Source organism: Urocampus carinirostris, chromosome 3, assembly GCF_059441175.1.
Source record: "Urocampus carinirostris isolate Australia breed hairy pipefish chromosome 3, RoL_Ucar_1.0, whole genome shotgun sequence".
In the NCBI taxonomy this organism is placed as follows: domain Eukaryota; kingdom Metazoa; phylum Chordata; class Actinopteri; order Syngnathiformes; family Syngnathidae; genus Urocampus; species Urocampus carinirostris.
This window is the reverse complement of record NC_142351.1, coordinates 37,401,195-37,419,022: the sequence shown is the minus strand read 5'-3', so window position 1 is coordinate 37,419,022 and position 17,828 is coordinate 37,401,195. Positions and strand designations below refer to the sequence as shown.

The 17,828-nt window shown below is 38.7% G+C and overlaps 1 pseudogene; it reads right to left on the bottom strand.

Annotated features, from left to right (window-relative positions):
* Window positions 1-9,944: 9,944 nt before the first annotated feature.
* Window positions 9,945-10,086, bottom strand: LOC148369600 (U2 spliceosomal RNA; annotated as a pseudogene).
* Window positions 10,087-17,828: the final 7,742 nt, after the last annotated feature.

The following is a 17,828-nucleotide window of genomic DNA, read 5'->3' as shown; positions in this document are numbered from 1 at the left end:
TTATAAGAACAAATACTTGGTCATATAAAGGCCTTTCGCTAGTCTTGATTAAATGGAGCATTTGTTTATGTTCCACCGGTATTCTGTTTGGAAGAAATCTAAGTCACCGCTCAAAGTGAGCTTTATTGTCTTGGAACAATGTGCTTAATTGTCACGTTTTAAAAGCTTATTCCAAATGTTTGAGAAATTATAAGTTTGACTTTTACATGAATATTACATGAATATTGACTGTGTTTAAATGTGTTAAGTGAGAAGTGTAATAGATGACGATATATGAAGAAAATATTGTGCAGTATTTGGCCAAATCCTTTTTTGTTCGGAATAGGATTCAATAGAATTGGGAAGAAATAAAATGCAAATCTATTTTTACAAGTTGTAGACTTGTAAAAGTTAAACAATTATTCATAGGTTAAGTACCCCATTAACAGAAAATGTAAATTCAGAGGCAGCTAATAAAATGATTGCATCCTTCGTGGAGGCGAACATATTTTAGAGGTTGCCAATAAATTACTTGAAGCCAAATGACTCCCAGCCAGAAGAAACTTCATTTGGGTTGACCTCAGAGATCTGAAATCAATGTCACTGACGGTTTTCAAATTGTCACTTTGATGGACTTCTACCTCTTCCTCTTTTCTGTGAGAGGGTACTACGCCACCCATTGTGCATAGAAAATAAAAGGCATTTAAAAAGCAAAAGTAAAACAAAATCTTGTCAATAAATCACTTAAAATTCTGGATTATGAAAAAAAAGGGGGAGGGGGATAGGTGAAATATATTAATTCCAATAATATCTGCAATCTTTCTGATTAAATCACTGCTCCATCAGAAACCTTAATATCTTCTGTGAAAATCCACTCAGAAGTAATTATTATTCCACAAGTGTTTTGAGCTTTCAATCTTAGCCGAGTGGTCGGCTGTGATGAAGACAGGATGCTTCTGTTGAAGAAGGGAGTGCTTCTGACATCTGAGGATGTATTAAGAAGGACTGTTTTTATTTTATCTTGAATAAAAGCAAAAGAAGTGGCTCCAGAGGATATGGGCGATTTATCTTAACCACGATTGTGGAGAAAACACTCAAGCAAAACCACTCCTGTCATCATATATCCCATTTGGGTGAATACAATTCAGATAGCATTATTTCATCTGACGCAGTGGTGACTGTGGTCATATAGTAGTTCTAAAAATGGTAACTCAGATATGGATGACTTAACAATAATGAATTGTGTCTCAACCCACTCTTTTATTTTTCATTTACTTTAATCTGAATTTGCAATTCAACACAGCTCGCATTCGGATTTACTGATTCTTTTTTCTCGAGAGTTCCTTAATACACAATTTAATTATGATGTTGATAAGAAACAGTTTAGAGCAGGGGTCCCCAGACTTTTTCCTGTGAGGGTCACATACCTTTTCCCTTCTCCGATGAAGGGCCGGGGTCAAATAACCCTTCTAGATTATTCACAGAACAAGACTCAAAAAATCCACAAAAATAGTTTAAATAATATAAATGATAAACACATAACTCTCTCTGGATTCTTCATTGAACAAAAGTCAGAAAATAAATAATAACACTAAATATGCAATAATAAACAAACAAAAAATACGATGTGGGTTCTTCATTGAAAAAAAAGTCCATAGAACATAAACTTTCTGTTGTGCTAAACCAGTCTAAAAACAGTTTGGATGTCAGGACACTGGGCCACTAGTGGTATAGATAACTTGTGAAAAGGTAGTAGATTCGATCTCATTATCACACTATTGTAAGTTACAGTACCAAGGATGAATGTTAACTTTGTTGTGCTTGTTACGATGACAATAAATTGTATTCTAAACCTCTATTCTAAGCGTCGTACATGAGAACTGTATTATCAATGTAACTTGTGAAATGTACAATGAAATTGACATTTGTGTCTTTGCTCTTTGTTATTGTTCAGGAGGCAGAACCAAATGTGGAGGCGGGCGGTATCTGGTCCGCAGGCTATAGTCTGGGGACCACTGGTATATAGTTTGCATATATTTCTTTGTTTCTGTGTTGTGCTGTGATATGAGAAGTGCGGGTGTTAAATTATAAATCAATAATTAACTGTAATTTTATTGGACACCTGCAAGAAGTTTGCTGAGGATGCCAGAGCTGTTCGTAATTATGTCTATTACTAGTGAGTGGATTTGTTATTTTGGCTCGCTGTTAGTTGATTAGACTATTCATTTCCAATTTGGTTCGTAATTTTGATTTTGATGCGCTATTTAAATCCTTGTCATTATTGGCCAATCCTGTTGCTGTTCTTTGATTCCACACCCATTCACTGATCTGCTTGTTGTAACCTTAAAGATTTACTTGAAAGAAAGGGTTCAGTGGAAGGCCTATAGAACAACTTGGAGTTTCTTATCTAAAGACTTTTCTGCTTGTATTCCTTGCAAATTTTAAATCTATTGATGTATAATTTCCTTATTTTGAGTGTCTACAAATGTTTAGACTAAAGAGAGACTAAAAATATGCCTAATTAGAATTGAACCTAATCAGTAATTTGAAAACCACCAGGTCCTGACTACCTATTAATTAGATAGAACAGATAAGGATTGACACAAAGCAGGAGAGTGAAAGACAACCAGCTTCAAGTGTTGAAACTACCAGATATCCTCAAACAGTGATATATAATTCAGATACATAGTGGAGACAATAGGAATGACGAAGACTGCTTTGAATTGGAACGGCGACCCGACATGAATAATTACCACTCAAATCCCGGAGGTTATTACAACTATGTCCATTATCCAAGAGTTGGAGGTCAATATACTTATGTGAAGTTGCTATGGTACATCTGAAAAGGCTAATGGTTTTACATGACTATAATAGATATAAATAGATATAAGATATAAATTATTTTGTATGCGCTAAAAATTGTGAAGTTGAATGAATGAATGAAACTTTATTCCGAACATGTTAAAACAAAAATAAAACAACAAGTCAAAAAAACAAAACAATGTGAGTGTAACATATCCGAAAAGGAATAGGAAGAAGCATATGCTTATTTGATCCTACCCCACTTCCTTAATAATTGTGTCTTCTAGTTAAATATCCTTTGTATTTACATACAACAAACACCTCAAGAGTATACATATTTACCTACGTTTTGTGGGGGCTCAGTCACTCCGTTATCATCATCATCATTATCATCACCACCACCACCACCACCACCACTTTCACTGTCATCATCATTATCATTATCATTGCTGTCTCCGTCCATTTTCAGCATACTATAGAATAAGAGTATCTATTAAAATAACAATTCCCATTGGTGCTCATTGTGACAACTGACTGTTCTGTGGTGTGTGTTTCCCTTCATACAAAGTGTCTTTGGACCTGCTGCCTTAGGGGGTCAGTTCCTAGGCAGAAGGACCACCATTCTTAAGTGTCCTAATCTTTGCATTAAAAAGACATGGTAGGGGAGCTTGAGCAGGCATGAATGGGGCTTGGGTTACAAATATACTGTCATGGATCTAGAAAATTAAGTGTTCGTAAAACATTTTTTCTTGTGCTTGTGTATATGGTCTCTGAAAGCTATTGGAAAAAAGGGTCGTCATTTTTAAATGGTGATGGCAATATTGGTGTATATCTTAATTAACAATGGACTTCAATTCTGAGGAAATCAGACTCACTCACTGTTCTTGGGTGACTTTTTAACCAATTGAAACTATTAACTAGACCAAAAGATGTGATCATAACTTCTAAAAAGAAAGTTGGACTTATTCCTCCTAGGTCTTATTTATCATTTGCCTTGTCTTCCCTCCGGCAGCACACTGAATCTGCCAAGATGTATTACAGGAAAACTGGTTCAGTGTACCACTTTTAGGACCTTAATATTAACCTATAAAAACAGAGAGAAATTCATTACTGCAAAGTGGAGTTGACAGGTCATTGCAAAGCTAAACTTTTTACATTCTTAGACAAGATCATTTAACTTTAATACATTGACAGGTGGCAGCACGGCGGCGCAGTGGTTAGCGCATGTGCGGCAACCTCCTGCGTGGGTTCAAATCCAGCTCCAGACTTCCTGAGTGGAGTTTGTATGTTCTCCCCGTGCTTGCGTGGGTTTCCTCCGGGCACTCCGGTTTCCTCCCACATTCCCAAAACTTGCACGGTCCAAATTGTCCCTAGGTGTGAATGAGCGAGTGAGTTGTCTGTCCCCGTGTGCCCTGCGATTGGCTGGCAACCAGTTCAGGGTGTCCCCTGCCCACTGCCCGGTGATTGCTGGGATGGGCTCCAGCACCCCCGCGACCCTACTGAGGATAAGCGGTGCAGATAATGAGATGAGATGAGACATTGACAGGTCTTGTGACAATGATAACATCTTTCTAGCAAGTAGCCGTGATTTTCAAAGCACAGCAGTGAAGACAAATTCATGATAAGGTTATGCGGTGGCCGAGGCACAGTAGTGTATTTGCAACCATGTACTGGCTGGATTTATGTCAATCCAAAGCTTTTTACTCAAATAGCAGCTAGTCTGGCTGTGCAGACTGACGACAATTAAAGAGGCTGATGGTGAAGAACAGAGACAAGCAAGGGGGACAAATGCTAGGATTTGAAAGACATAGAGCAGATCGTTCCATATGGATAGCCTGAAGCCTGATTGGAGTCCCGGTGGGAATAGTTAGAACCAAGCAAAAGGAAGAAAACAGAACAAAAAAGAAGGAGATTCATTATGTGCAGCAGTGACCAAGTCATGACATTTGCCTGTGGGAGAACAAATCACAACAGCAGGAATTAGAAACATAAAAAGAGACGGGAAAGAGACGAGAGACGTGATCTTGAAAACATTAGTAACTTTTAAGGGTGGGCTTGGCTTGGCTCGCGTTTAAAAATAGATAGATTCTAGAAGCTTATACCTGACGTTCTCAATTGCACATGAGTGGTTATTATCTGGTTCGAGTGATGTTGGAACAAATCATAAAAATATGAATTACATAAGATAAGTCTGCTTTAAGTACAGTCCAAACGCCAATCTAAACTCAAAGAAAGATGAAGAACCCTACGGTCGATCCGGGCGGTTAAATCAATCGCTTCATCAAGTGTTGCCGGAGGGGCGTCCTTGAGGTAACCAGCCAAACTGTGGAGGTAGGCGTCGACCAGCGCCTCCTCATTCCAATGACTTTGGGCCGCTAGAGTACGGAATCCGATTGTTTAGTCGGCAACGTCTCCCCCGGCGAATGTTCATGAGCGAACGGGAGGCGTCGGCCGACGAAGAACCAGAGTCAAAAACTTTAGTCATTTCTTGGGCCAGGAGACACTCGTGGTTCAGCGAAACCGGGGCTGAGCTGATCTAGAAGGGGCGGAGTCGGATTTTGTGGCCGTGTACTCGGGGAAGTATTGCTATGACATGATGACGTGGTTCGCTGTGCCAACATGTCAGGTAAACTTGCCCAGTGCTGCTGATGTTGATCAAACAAGTGCTGGCGTCGTTGCACTTGTTGAACCAAGGTGGAGACATCATGGGCAATTTGCTGTACCGCGCCTTCAGTCTGGAGTAGGCGCTGTAACGCGGATGGCTGACCGTCATTCCCACATTCTCCGGAGGGGAGAGAAACGTCCGCTGGATCCATGCTGTGGTCGGATCGTTCTGTCATGAACCAGAACGGACTCTCGGATCCAATAGCGTTTCTTTCAAAGGAGTTTTTATTGGAAAGAGTTTTTGGAGCTGGCTTGTGACGCCGGCGCTTGTCGGTCATCAACCTCTTTGGGCGGAATGGCAGCTCCGTGTCAGGTAAGTGGAAAGTACAGCTTAGCAGGTAAGTCGATGGCCAGGGCGGGAGACCAGGTCGGAAAACGTGGGACGGAAAGAGGTCAAAAACGGAAGGCAGGCATAAATCAGGCAAGAGGAGTCGTAGGTACTTTGTAGGCTGGAGAAACACACAGGGATACAAAAAGTACGATCCGATGTCCATCTCCGGACGCAGTCCGCTTAAGAGGAGAACGTCAGCCAATCGGGAAGTGCGCTCCAGCGCGCCAAACGATTGCCCCAGGTGACTTCACTTAGGCAATCACTACATTCCTATACCAATATCGGATTGGGACACCCCAAACTTTCAGGCTTAATGTATGTCAAGCAGGAGACTATTTGTAGGAAATTAACATATAGTATACAATCTTATACCAGACTGAATCAGTTTCTCAGTCTTCCCCATGGCCAAAATCTTACAAAAAAAAATTATAGAACACAGAAGATGCATACAAATGCATGAATATAAACAGACGTAGACATGCACACAAAAAGAAAAAAAGGAGCAATGGTGCTATTATGGGCTTGGATTGGATGCACTGAGATCCTCGAGTTAAATAAAACATAAACTCATGGGTTGCTAATTTAGGTTCTGTAATTCACTCCAAATCTACAAGTACTTGTTCTTTATTTCTCGAGCATGTGGCTTATTGGTTTCCGCGAGAAACAATGCTGCCACATTTCTGAGCTGTACAGTTTCCCTCATAAAAAAATAATTTAAGCAATTCTGGGTGCTTGGTTTCCAAGGCAACCAAATTCACCCACCAGTAATAAGTACCTGAGCCCTGAAGCTTGTAGCGTATTGCTTGACTTTAGAGCCCTCTCTCTGTGAATTTCATTTATATCTGGAAACGTCACAGCCACCATGTTTATCATATTTACCCTCATAGGCTATATCCATTTCCAGCCCCTTTATCTTCACTGCTGGCTCAGGTGAACTGGTTACTTACAGGAGAAGTTACTTTGTTGCAGTTGTTTGTGCAGTTGTCACAGCTTTACATCTTCACTTTCTTTGATCCAAAAAAATGTTTGTGGTAGCACTTAGAGCCTTCCAAGTCATGCAGCATAGTAAAACCTTCACTTAAATAGACTACATTTAGCACTCACGCCACTTGCTATAAGTTAGGAGTCTGACCAACAAAAGAGGTGGAGGTATGAATCCTTTTTCACCGCATGAGCGTGAAGCTGAGATTGCACAAAAAGCACTCTGGGGATCGTTTCTACATGTCACTCGAACAAAAATTGGCCCAGCCCATACCGGCATTTTAATTAGGGGCACTATTTGACTCTACGGTGGTCCTTCGAGGCTCTGAAAAAGAAAACAAGCAGCATGAGACTCTATTATACGGGAATGCTGTTCGGCTTGCACTCCTTTTTCAGCATAACACTTAGGAAGGCCGTCTAGCAGAATCTAAAGTGCAACGAGACTGTTGACTGTATTTGCTTAGAACTTTTGAAAGCTGATTGTAAAGCTCATTTACTTTAAAACCCTGGGCTAAAACGGATGATGCGTCGAGATATAACTGTTTGACGACAATCACAAACGAAAAAAATCAAATATGTATATGTGGTGACATGAGGTCATCATTAATTCAGAGGCCACAATACAATGTCATACCCAATGTTCCCTCTAATTTTCCACGGGTCTGAGCGTTCACACAAAGTCGGTGAGCAGCGCTTAAAACAACAGTGAGCAACAATAATCCCAAGTGGGGCAAGATAATTACCGTATTTTCCGCACTATAGGGCGCACCGAGTTATAGGGCGCACCCCCAAAAAATAGTTTTTGGTCCTATGTCTTCCATACATAAGGCGCACCGGATTATAAGGCGCTACAATGGGAACGTCGACAAAACAGTCAGATAGTTCAGTTAAACTTATTACCCTCTTAACATTCCGAAAGCTTGCAAAGAAGCAAATACGTGTCTCAGACATATACGGAAACAGTGTCTGTATGATGTCACTCAAATGCATCGTCCCAAATATCCTTCGGAAGGTTAAAGTCTTGGGATTCAAGAAATGCCAACCATTTCTTAGTTTCTATTTTCTTTTTCACTCGCAACTTTACTGTGCATATGACAATAAACACTTGGAATTGAGTTTAATTTAAATAAAAGACCCATCACAGAAACATTGAGATCACTCTGAAACAAGATACTGGGAAAATATATAGCCGGAGTAGCTCACCGAAGTCGTTGCGTTCAATAATAATGTGCAACCATGGTCCTCTTATATCCGTGAGTGTAGTAAATCCAGGAGAGTAAAACATTTACAAATACAGAATAGTAAAACATGTTTTCTCTATGCCGTAGACAACCAAACTTGCTATTCACATTCATCTTTTTCGGCCAATTGCCGGCTTAGTTTTGCCCCTTTAGCCTATGCGAGCCTGTAAATGATAAAACGGATCCACCACCTTTACCTCCGAATAACTTTAGCCAATAGTCATCGATTCAAATGATGATTGACACATTGGCTGGGAAATGAAACGCTGGCATATGTATCCCAGCATACACCGCGGACGACTTCACCTTCGGGGGAAAATCTAGTCGGCGGCTGCTTGCCTTAGTTGCAAGACTTTGCTACTTGATATTGATCTATATATAAGGCGCACTGTATTATAAGGCGCATGGTCAGTTTTTGAAAAAAATAAAGGCTTTTAGGTGCGCCTTATAGTGCGGAAAATACGGTAATTCAAACATGTCCAAAACTTGACATCAAGTTACATTTTGCTGAGTTTCCGGCAATGCAAAATTATTTTTCTCTATTGAATGAATTGACTCATGTACTATTGCAAAGGTTGTACAGCCTACAAACGTCGTTTGTTCTTACAATTATTTCACAAGATATCCATTTCTTTTTATTTCCTGATATATTTTGTCGCATAATATTAACATTTTTGGGGGCTTATTTAGTCGGTTGTAAGATACAGAACTGTACTTAATCACATTTTTTAGTGGAAGTACAATGTTGGCAACAAGTTTCACTTGATATAATTGGAAAATAATTTGAATGCAACACAAACTTTTTTTTCTTTTTTTTTAAAATTCCTTTAAAAAAAATCACATTGTGTTTATTTTTTCCGAGCTGCTACTTTTTTCTTTTTGTTCTCTATTCACTTTTTCCTACATTTTTTCCTTTTCTTTTTCCTAGCTTTTTTCTAAATCTTTCCCTCTTTTATCTCTTCCCATTGTTTCTTTTTTTCTCAGCTTTTCACTACTTTTTCATTTTGGTATTTTTTTTCCTTTTTGTTCTATTCCCCCCTTCCTTTAAGTCATTTTGTGCATACTTTTACATAATATTTGGTCATGTTGGGATTAAAGAAGCAAAAACAACCCGACGAGCCGTTTAGGACCCAAAAGAGCCGGTTGCTTTTAGTGAGCCGAGCTGAAGAAGCCGGTTCCCCGACAAACTCTACTAAGTTTACTGAACTTCGTTCTCCTTTGACTCGACTTCAAAATTCCGCATTTAGGACACAACGTCAGGGGAACCCGTGTATTTTTACCTTCATGCACTGTAACTTTGACTTGAGTCGCTTCTTAATTAGTAATTTTGAGCCCTCATTTTTGTGCGCCGGCTAGATTTTCTTGTGCGCTGAGAATGTGCGATCAGTCCCCAACACCAATTACAGTTTTTCATTTCAATTCCCAAATTTCAGTTGTCGCATCCAGCCCAGCTTTTTGCCTCGTGTTTCCTAAAAACTGATCTAATAATGTCTGCTTTTGCCGGATTTTGAAAATTAAACGGAAATGCGCGAGAAAGCAGTCGCAATAGACTGCTATTGTCAACACCTTTTCCGGGTGATTCCTTTCCACATATTCCGAGACTTCATGGAATTTTGCTTGAATTTCTTAAATTTGGGCTGAGTGATGGCTGCGTCCTCATCCCTGCTTTCATGGCGGAACCACTCCTTCTTGTCTTATCTCAACTCTAAACTGTGACACTAAGAGCATGCTGAGCGCATGCATGCGCACTGGGTTTTAAGCGATAGCCAGTTTGTTTACATTCATGAGAGGGGTTTTTAAGGGTTATTTTTCTATCTTCGTTATTCATTATCCATTATCCGTTATCGGTCAGTTCATAATACGCTGCAAAGCCTAGGAGCCGGGACACTTACTCTCAGCCAAAAGGCCAAGCTAAGGTCCTAGTCCTAAAGCCTTGCTGCGATCATTGCGGATGCACCGTTCCCGGAGGTACTGCAATACCGGGCCGATGCATGGAGTGGACAGAGCAAGCTCTTATTCCATCTCCGGATTGCAAAAATCAACATAGCACACACACATATCGGTATATTCAGAACCACAATGAGGTATACAAATTCAGAACCATAGGAGACAGCATTGTCTCGTGAGCCACAAAAATTCCACGAATGTATCTACATGGATAATAGAGTGGCTTATAGCACGTACTGTACTGTATCTTTCTCTTTGTATCATAAACGCCTTTGTAACTAGAAGCGATATTTTCCGGTGCCGGTCCTTTGTAACCTGAAACTTTTGTATGTAGAGATATGTATGTAGAGTTACCACTCTATTTTCCTAAAAAAAATTCCAAAACAATTTTAAGTGGAAGGTTGAATCCTAATAGTTTCTAATGGGACTAATATATATGGGCTCCCATTAGTTGAAACATGACATTAGGGTGGACATTGTGTTTGGGGCTACTGAAAACTCCTAATTGCTTTTGTAGGGCTCAAATATCAACCAATTATAATTCATTCATTTTGCATTCTTTTCTTTTTTTTTAAACTATCGCTGCGGTTAGTCCATTTTCTATGTTATGACCCCTGGCAACAGGAGTCGGATTTGGGCACAACACCGACTCGGGAGCTTTTATACCCGTGGTCCACACGAGAAAATGACGCGGAAACGACGCGATGAGGAAGCGGAACAGTCGCCGGCGTCTGTCTTGCGGGCATACCAACGATGAACAGCGGGTTGGCCAATTTTGCGCATTTTCCATAGCGGGCAACCACGGGCAAAAAAAAAACGCAAAATTTTAGCCGTGATTCAGCCGCAAACGGCTGTGTGACCGGCCCCTAAGTTCAGACAATTGGGTTGACGCAGAAAGCATGTAGAGAAAAGATGATCCAGATAGACTTGCATTTCATTTTGTTTAAAAAAAACCCATATGACATTCACAGTTTTGGTTTACATTAGATGGTTTTATGTCGAACGTGCCTGCCGATTTCATTTGAATTATTTTAAGATGTCCAAAGTTTTAGGACAAAGTGCATTTTTCTTTAGTTACCTTTACTAACCGAACACATCTCAGGCGGCCAATTGTTCAATTGGGACGATTAAATATCCCACTCTCACATTGCATGGAATATGCAAATGAAAAAAACACTATCTCCTGCACTTTGTGTGAATTGTTTTCATGAAAAAGGATTATGTTCTTCTGTTTTGTATTTGTTTTAAAAACCAAGGAGTCAAAAACAAGAGAAGAATCCCAAAGTTTTTTTTTTATTTCAAAATTAGTTTTTTTTATTTAAAAAGCGAAATGTGCACTGCTTTTTCTTTAAATAAACAAAGCCAAACGTGATTCGTTCAAGCTCATGAGGCAGGTAGGTGAGCTCTTATTATGAACATTTTCTCTCTGAAATGAAGACATTTTTTTTTCTGGATAAAATGAAATAGTCCGTGCTTTTTCAATTCCAATTTAATTGACTTTAACAATGCAGCCAGTGAGCCAGTCAAATTTTAAGCTGACAAAAGCTTTCGGAAAGTTTTGTGTCGCTTCCCTAAAGCAGTGCCAAATTGCTTTGAGCAGAATATATTTTTATCTCTTGGAAAACATGATTGTTATAGACAAGGCCGTAGTTTTGGCATGGGCGGAGGGGACGTGTCCCCACCAATAACCAACAACCTTTGTTTGTCCTCACCAATATTATGTGATCACTTAAGAAAATGAAAAAATGTGCACACCGATGCCAGGACAAACCTATCCCAGAGGTTATCGACTATCTTAAAACATTTCCTCCATAAAATTTAAATCAACATGTGCAGAATCTCCAACATATTAATTTTCTTATGTTAATAACGTGCATGTTCACTATTAGCTGTTGATATTTTTACTTAAATGCTTTGCAGTATGCAATTTCCAACCTTTCTTTCATGCTTCAATGCTGTTATGGAGTTTTTGTACAATTTTACAGGCTTGAGGCGTCGTTGCTGTCATACACTTTCTGGACAAATTTGAACATATTACCTATTATTTTATTTTACTGATGTTCACTATGTTTTTATACTGTTTCCCAATGCTATGTCTATTACACCTTGGTCATCCTGGAAGGGGGATTACCACTTATGAGGTCTTCTCAAGGTTTCTTATTATCCTCCTGCTGAGGGTTAGGGTTTTGCCTTGCCGGCATATTAGGGCCAAAATGGTAACTAATAATGCTAACTAATTGCTTTATTTTCATTTATGCGCCCAACACTGTTCACTACACAAAATATTCTGTACTTGTGCTGTTCTCATCATACATATTACGGATTACCTCTTCCAAGTAGGTCGTGTCAGTTATTCCATCTTTTCTGGATGCGTTGTCATCCCCCCTACCAACACCTCTTTTCTCCATTTTATTATTGTCTTCATCAAGTTTGTCAGCTGTTCAGCATTGTGCTAGTGTTTCTTTTTGTTTGTTTGCTGTATTCAGTTGAAATTTGGATTGTAGCTGTAGTTTTCAAATAAGACTTTGAAAGCAGAAATATGGGATCATATTCCAAAGGAGCTAATCAAGGTATAACCAACCTTTTAAATCAGAGAGCTACTCTTTGTTACCGATTGACGCGAAAAGGCTACCATCATGATATACATTTCTAAAAAAACTGTTCATGTTCTTACTATGTTATTACCAGGTTGTAATTTTTAGAAATTATGTCAACCACTAAAACCTAATCTCATTTGGAAATACATTATTTTAGAAGCTCGCAATGACCCCTACTGGTGAGCTATTTTCAAAACCTGTCCGTAAGCCACTCAAGTCCTCCTAGGGGGCTACCTAGTGCCTGCGACTGCCACGTTGAAGACCCCTTATGTATTTAGTTTTAAAACTTCTTTTAACACCTAAAGTTATATTTGCTTTCGCTTCATGCTAATGCACAGATAAAATCTACAATCACATTGCCTGGAGCATGAAAGGCTTGATTTGTATGTTTCTCAGTATATTTGTTTTCTCAGTATACTTTACAATGTGCTTCACACTTTTCACTTTTACACACTAACTAACCGATAGTCAGCCATGCAAAGCAACTACCTGCTATCGGGGGCATTAGGGATTCAGTGTCTTACCAAAGACACTTCGACATAACACGGAGGAGCCGGGAATCGAACCTGCGACCTCTTGATCCCAAGACAAGCGCTCTATCTAAATAACATTAACAATGGTTGATCATTTGAACTCCAATGTCCTGTTTGAAAATAGAATACATTTGGGATCATCTTGAGTTTTTCCTCTCTGAGGGTGCTCACAAAAATGTAATTTGACAGATGAGAGCTTTTTTATTATGAGTTTAGACTGACTGGAAAATGCCATAGCTCCAGGCTGCACGATTCAGTAAATGATCATTGTATCTTGTAGACATTGTGAATTGGCTCTCTTCACTGCAAAGAAAGAACTCGTTATGTTTTATTAATCAATCAATCCATGTTCCATGAATTGCAGTTGCAGTAGATTCCTATTTTGAGACGTTAGTCTCGTGTAGTGAGAAGCAGCATTGTTTGTCCCACTGTTTTCCCCAAAATATCCAAGTGACATTAATGGAAGATTTTTTTTACATTGGACATTACTATACCATGTTCTCTTTTTATTCATTTTCTTATTTGCCTTTAAAATGCCATGTAAGTTTTGGGATTTTATGAAGTACATTTCCTCAAACAGGGCTACTTTTACTCTGAGTGCGCCCTTTAAGTTTTTTTCTTTCCTAAAAATGCATTTTTGGGCTGGTGCAACTTACACTCGGGAGAGACGTATTTTCCGGAAATTACGGTAATTAGGTCAGGGAAAAATATTGCACTAAAATATAGGTGACAATTTTTCATGAGCAGGAAAATACCAGACTACTTTTCAGCATAAAAATAATATTTTTTTGGTTCCGAATAAGTTCGCACTACTTTTGGGCGAAAAGTACGACTATTTTCCAGTTAGTGTTGGCTGGACACCTCAATGTATTACACACAAAATATTTGTTTCTATTTGTTTCACTTTTCTTTAGTAGCCTGGTTTAAAGGGTACATTTGGTTCTTTCCAATCATGATTTATTAAGAATCAGTCTATGTTCCACTAAATTCTGCTGCATCAGATATCCATTTTGATATATTAGTCTGGTGTAAGGAAAATAGGCATTTTAGTCCCATTGTTTTCAAAATATCCAAATCATATTATTTTAAGACTTGAATTACTTTATATGGGCTTGTAAATAGTTCTGAATCGTTTGTAAAAACATTGGTGAATCCGTTGAGACGGGCTAGTGCCCCCCTGCCTGATAGAATACTGTTGTTTTGTTGTTTTTGGACTGCAGCTCTTAACAAGTTTCCTCTGCACGAGCACAAAGGCCTGCTGCATATCTTTTTCAAGCTCGCAGCATGAACCGAGGACTGATTCATTTTCGCTCTTACTGCTGGGTTTAGTTTTCTTCCCTTTGTAACATGTGCGCTCAATTTTGGTGTCTCTTTGTTTCTGACTGAAATGGGATGCTGCATGAAATGGTGTGAGTGAACTTACATCTCTGAAGGATGGAATATAGGTGTGTATATATGTGTTTGTAGACATTAGATAAGTTTATGTCATTCTACAGTCAAACACAATACAGTAATCCCTCGGTTATTGCGGTTAATGGGGACCAAAACAGCCCGCGAAAAGTGAAGATCTGCGAAGTAGCGACGCCCCTTCAAAAATGGTTGAAATATATATATATATATATATATATATATATATATATATATATATATATATATATATATATATATATATATATATATATATATATATATATATATATATATATATATATATATATATATATAATTATTATTTTTTTTAATAATTTTATTTCTTTATTATTATTTTTTAGACCCACTAAGCTCTGAACCCGCGAACGTGGAACCGAGAAGTAGCAAGGTCCCACTGTAGCTACCAAGAAACCATTTGGACTATTTTCAAATTATTTTATAGCCAGAATTCGAGAGTAACTTTAAATTATTGGTGTGTAAGAGGCAGTGTTGGGAATAACGCTATTATAATTATCGACGTCACCTAACGGCATTATTTTTTCCGCCATTACTATTACTATTACTGAACGCAGATTTAAGAAGGAAATTAAATGTTCTTGAGATGAAGTGTTTGAGGAGTATGTTAGGAGTGACAAGATTGGATAGATTGAGAAATGTATTTGTGAGAGACAGAACTGGATTAGTCTTGGAACTAAGCAAACGTGTGGATAAGAGAGTACTCGGTTGGTTTGGACACATGGGGAGGATGGATGAAGAGCGAATGTTGAAGAGGATCTACATAACAGAAGTCAATGGAAGGAAACCAAGAGAAAGGCCACGATTTATGTGGATGGATGGTGTTATGAGTGCACTGCAGGAAAGAGGTCTAAATATAGTGAAAGCTAGAGCTATTGTTGTTGATAGGAATGAGTGGACAGGTGTTGTAAAAGGATAGTGGGATGTTTGGGCGCGTTTTAAGGGATGGGCAGGGCACCTGTTTGATGCTGCAGGGGTAAACCAGTAAAAGCTGTCGGGCCCTGCTGTTGAACAAAAGAGTGTGTTGTGTCACCCTGACCCGAGTGACATGGCCGCTTTCTTGTGTCCCGTTTCATCCGGAGGGACGAAAGCATGACCAACTTAGGTGCCGAGGCGCTTAAATTGTTTGGGTGTTTGGGCATTTGGGTTGGCCATGGTCCAATTATTTTTATGAGTGTTTTTTGCTATATTTCCCCTTTTATTTTCTTTGTTATTGTATATGTTTGTCTTGCTGTCGGTCACCCTTCTTGAGGGATTGTCAGGCAGGACGGAAGGAAAACTGAGATCACTTGCACTCGTTTCTTGGTTTTTATTGGAAGGAAGGAATGACAAGACGTGAATCTTCGATCCGTTGTTTGACGGATTGTCGAGACTTGACAGGTGGGTGAAGGCTTGGCGGGAATGGTCGCGGACAGGCGTAGTCGTCGTGTTGTTGGTTGGGGCTGGAGAAGAAGGGCGTCGTTGTGTTCGGAAGAGAGATCAGGAGTCAGGCGGGCAGGGCAGGTCGTAGGCAAATTCAGAAACGGGTCGGCAACGGAGATCAGGTAGAAAAACAGGAGGCAGGCAAAGAGTCGGAGGTACGGGCTTTCTGAGCAGATGGCAACAGATCGCATAGTACAATCGGATAAAGTGTTACCCGAAGCTGGGGATTTAAATGTACAGGGTGCGCCAATCAGCTGTCCTGGCTGTTGGTGCCAAATCCTGAACACAGGTGTTCCCGATCCGGGTGATTGTGACAGGGATATCACCAAGGTAGATGGATAGATAGATAGTTACTATTACTGACGTTGCAAACCAGCATTTTATTTTGGCTGCAGAACGCAAATATCAGTGTGCCACTGCTCTTCCCCAAGTTGTTTATGTGACATCTTTTGGGATCCTGTCACCATTCAAAATATAGTCAGATAGTGATAACTAATATAGTAATTACTAATGCGCTAAAGGAAAAGGCGAATGAGTCACGAATAATGGAAGCCCAATACCTGAAAATGCCAGCTGTTATCATCAGTAAATGCCGTGGAAACCAACTTGTGTTGTTTGTAAACAAAATGTTTCTATTAGCAGCTCTCTGAAGAAAATGAAGAGAGCCAGCTTCCCACAAATTAACAGCTGGTTCCCTCCAAGATACCCTTTTTCTTTTATAATTTGTCAATGTGTATTTTGGGGTATTATGTGTTGTTGACTTTGAATTTGTTGAGCATAAAAAGGGTTACACTTATTTTATATTTTTGTGTAGATTTATACATATTTTTATTTTTATTCCTATTTTTTTCAGTCTCAATGTGTTTATACAAACAAGACAATTATTTTTTCTTCTTTTATCCCTATTTTTTCTTGTGTAATTTTATTTTTCCTTTTGTATTTTTTTTCATTTTTTTTCATTGAATTTACTAAAGTCACCCTGATAATTTGTATTTTTCTCTATTATTTAATGTTTATATTTCTTGCACTTCAAGTGTAGGATAAATCTGTTGCTGGTGAGGTGCAATACATATTACAAGGTTCTATAACATATTTTCTTCTCAATTTAACTGTCTCAAACACTGGTCAGAAAATTTAAAATTGACATACAAAAGGTTATTTTCAAAGTAACAGAAATAGTTCCCTGGTAACTAGTTACTTTTACTATAAGGTCATTCCGTTACTTACTCAGTTACTTTTTGGATGTTGTAGTGAGTAACTACTAACTAATTACTTTTTTAAAGTAACGTCCCCAACACTGATAAGGGGCTATGTGTAAACACAACTGCTTTCATCCCTCCGTTGTTTATAGTGACCTTTTCGTGGGCCTCACCATCATTCATCTCTGCCTGTTAATGTATAGTAGTATACAACATCAGCGAAGGTCATTTAGCAACAATAAATGAGGCCAAACATCTAAAAAGGAAACATATGTCATGTAGATGGAGTCAAAATTTAATCTTAACATCAATAATATCTTAGCCTATTGTTGCAGTGATTTATGTTGTCACATTACATTCTCAACATGCAATTTTATAAGCTCAATGTGGAGATACATATATAAGAGCCAGGGATAGGTCCAAATCAGTCATAAAAAAAATAAAAGCAATTTCCTAAACAGGTTTGCAAATTTTATAAAACTGTTATATGCGTTAAAATTACAGAATTTCCAGGACTCTAGGATGCTTTGGAGTTGTGTGTACTGTATAGTGGTACAAATTTGGTTCTAAATTATTGTCATTAAAAACACAATTGGTTATTCTTTCATTTTCATATGGCCCTGAAATGATGGTAGATTTGTTGAAAATCTATCTATCTATCTATCTATCTATCTATCTATCTATCT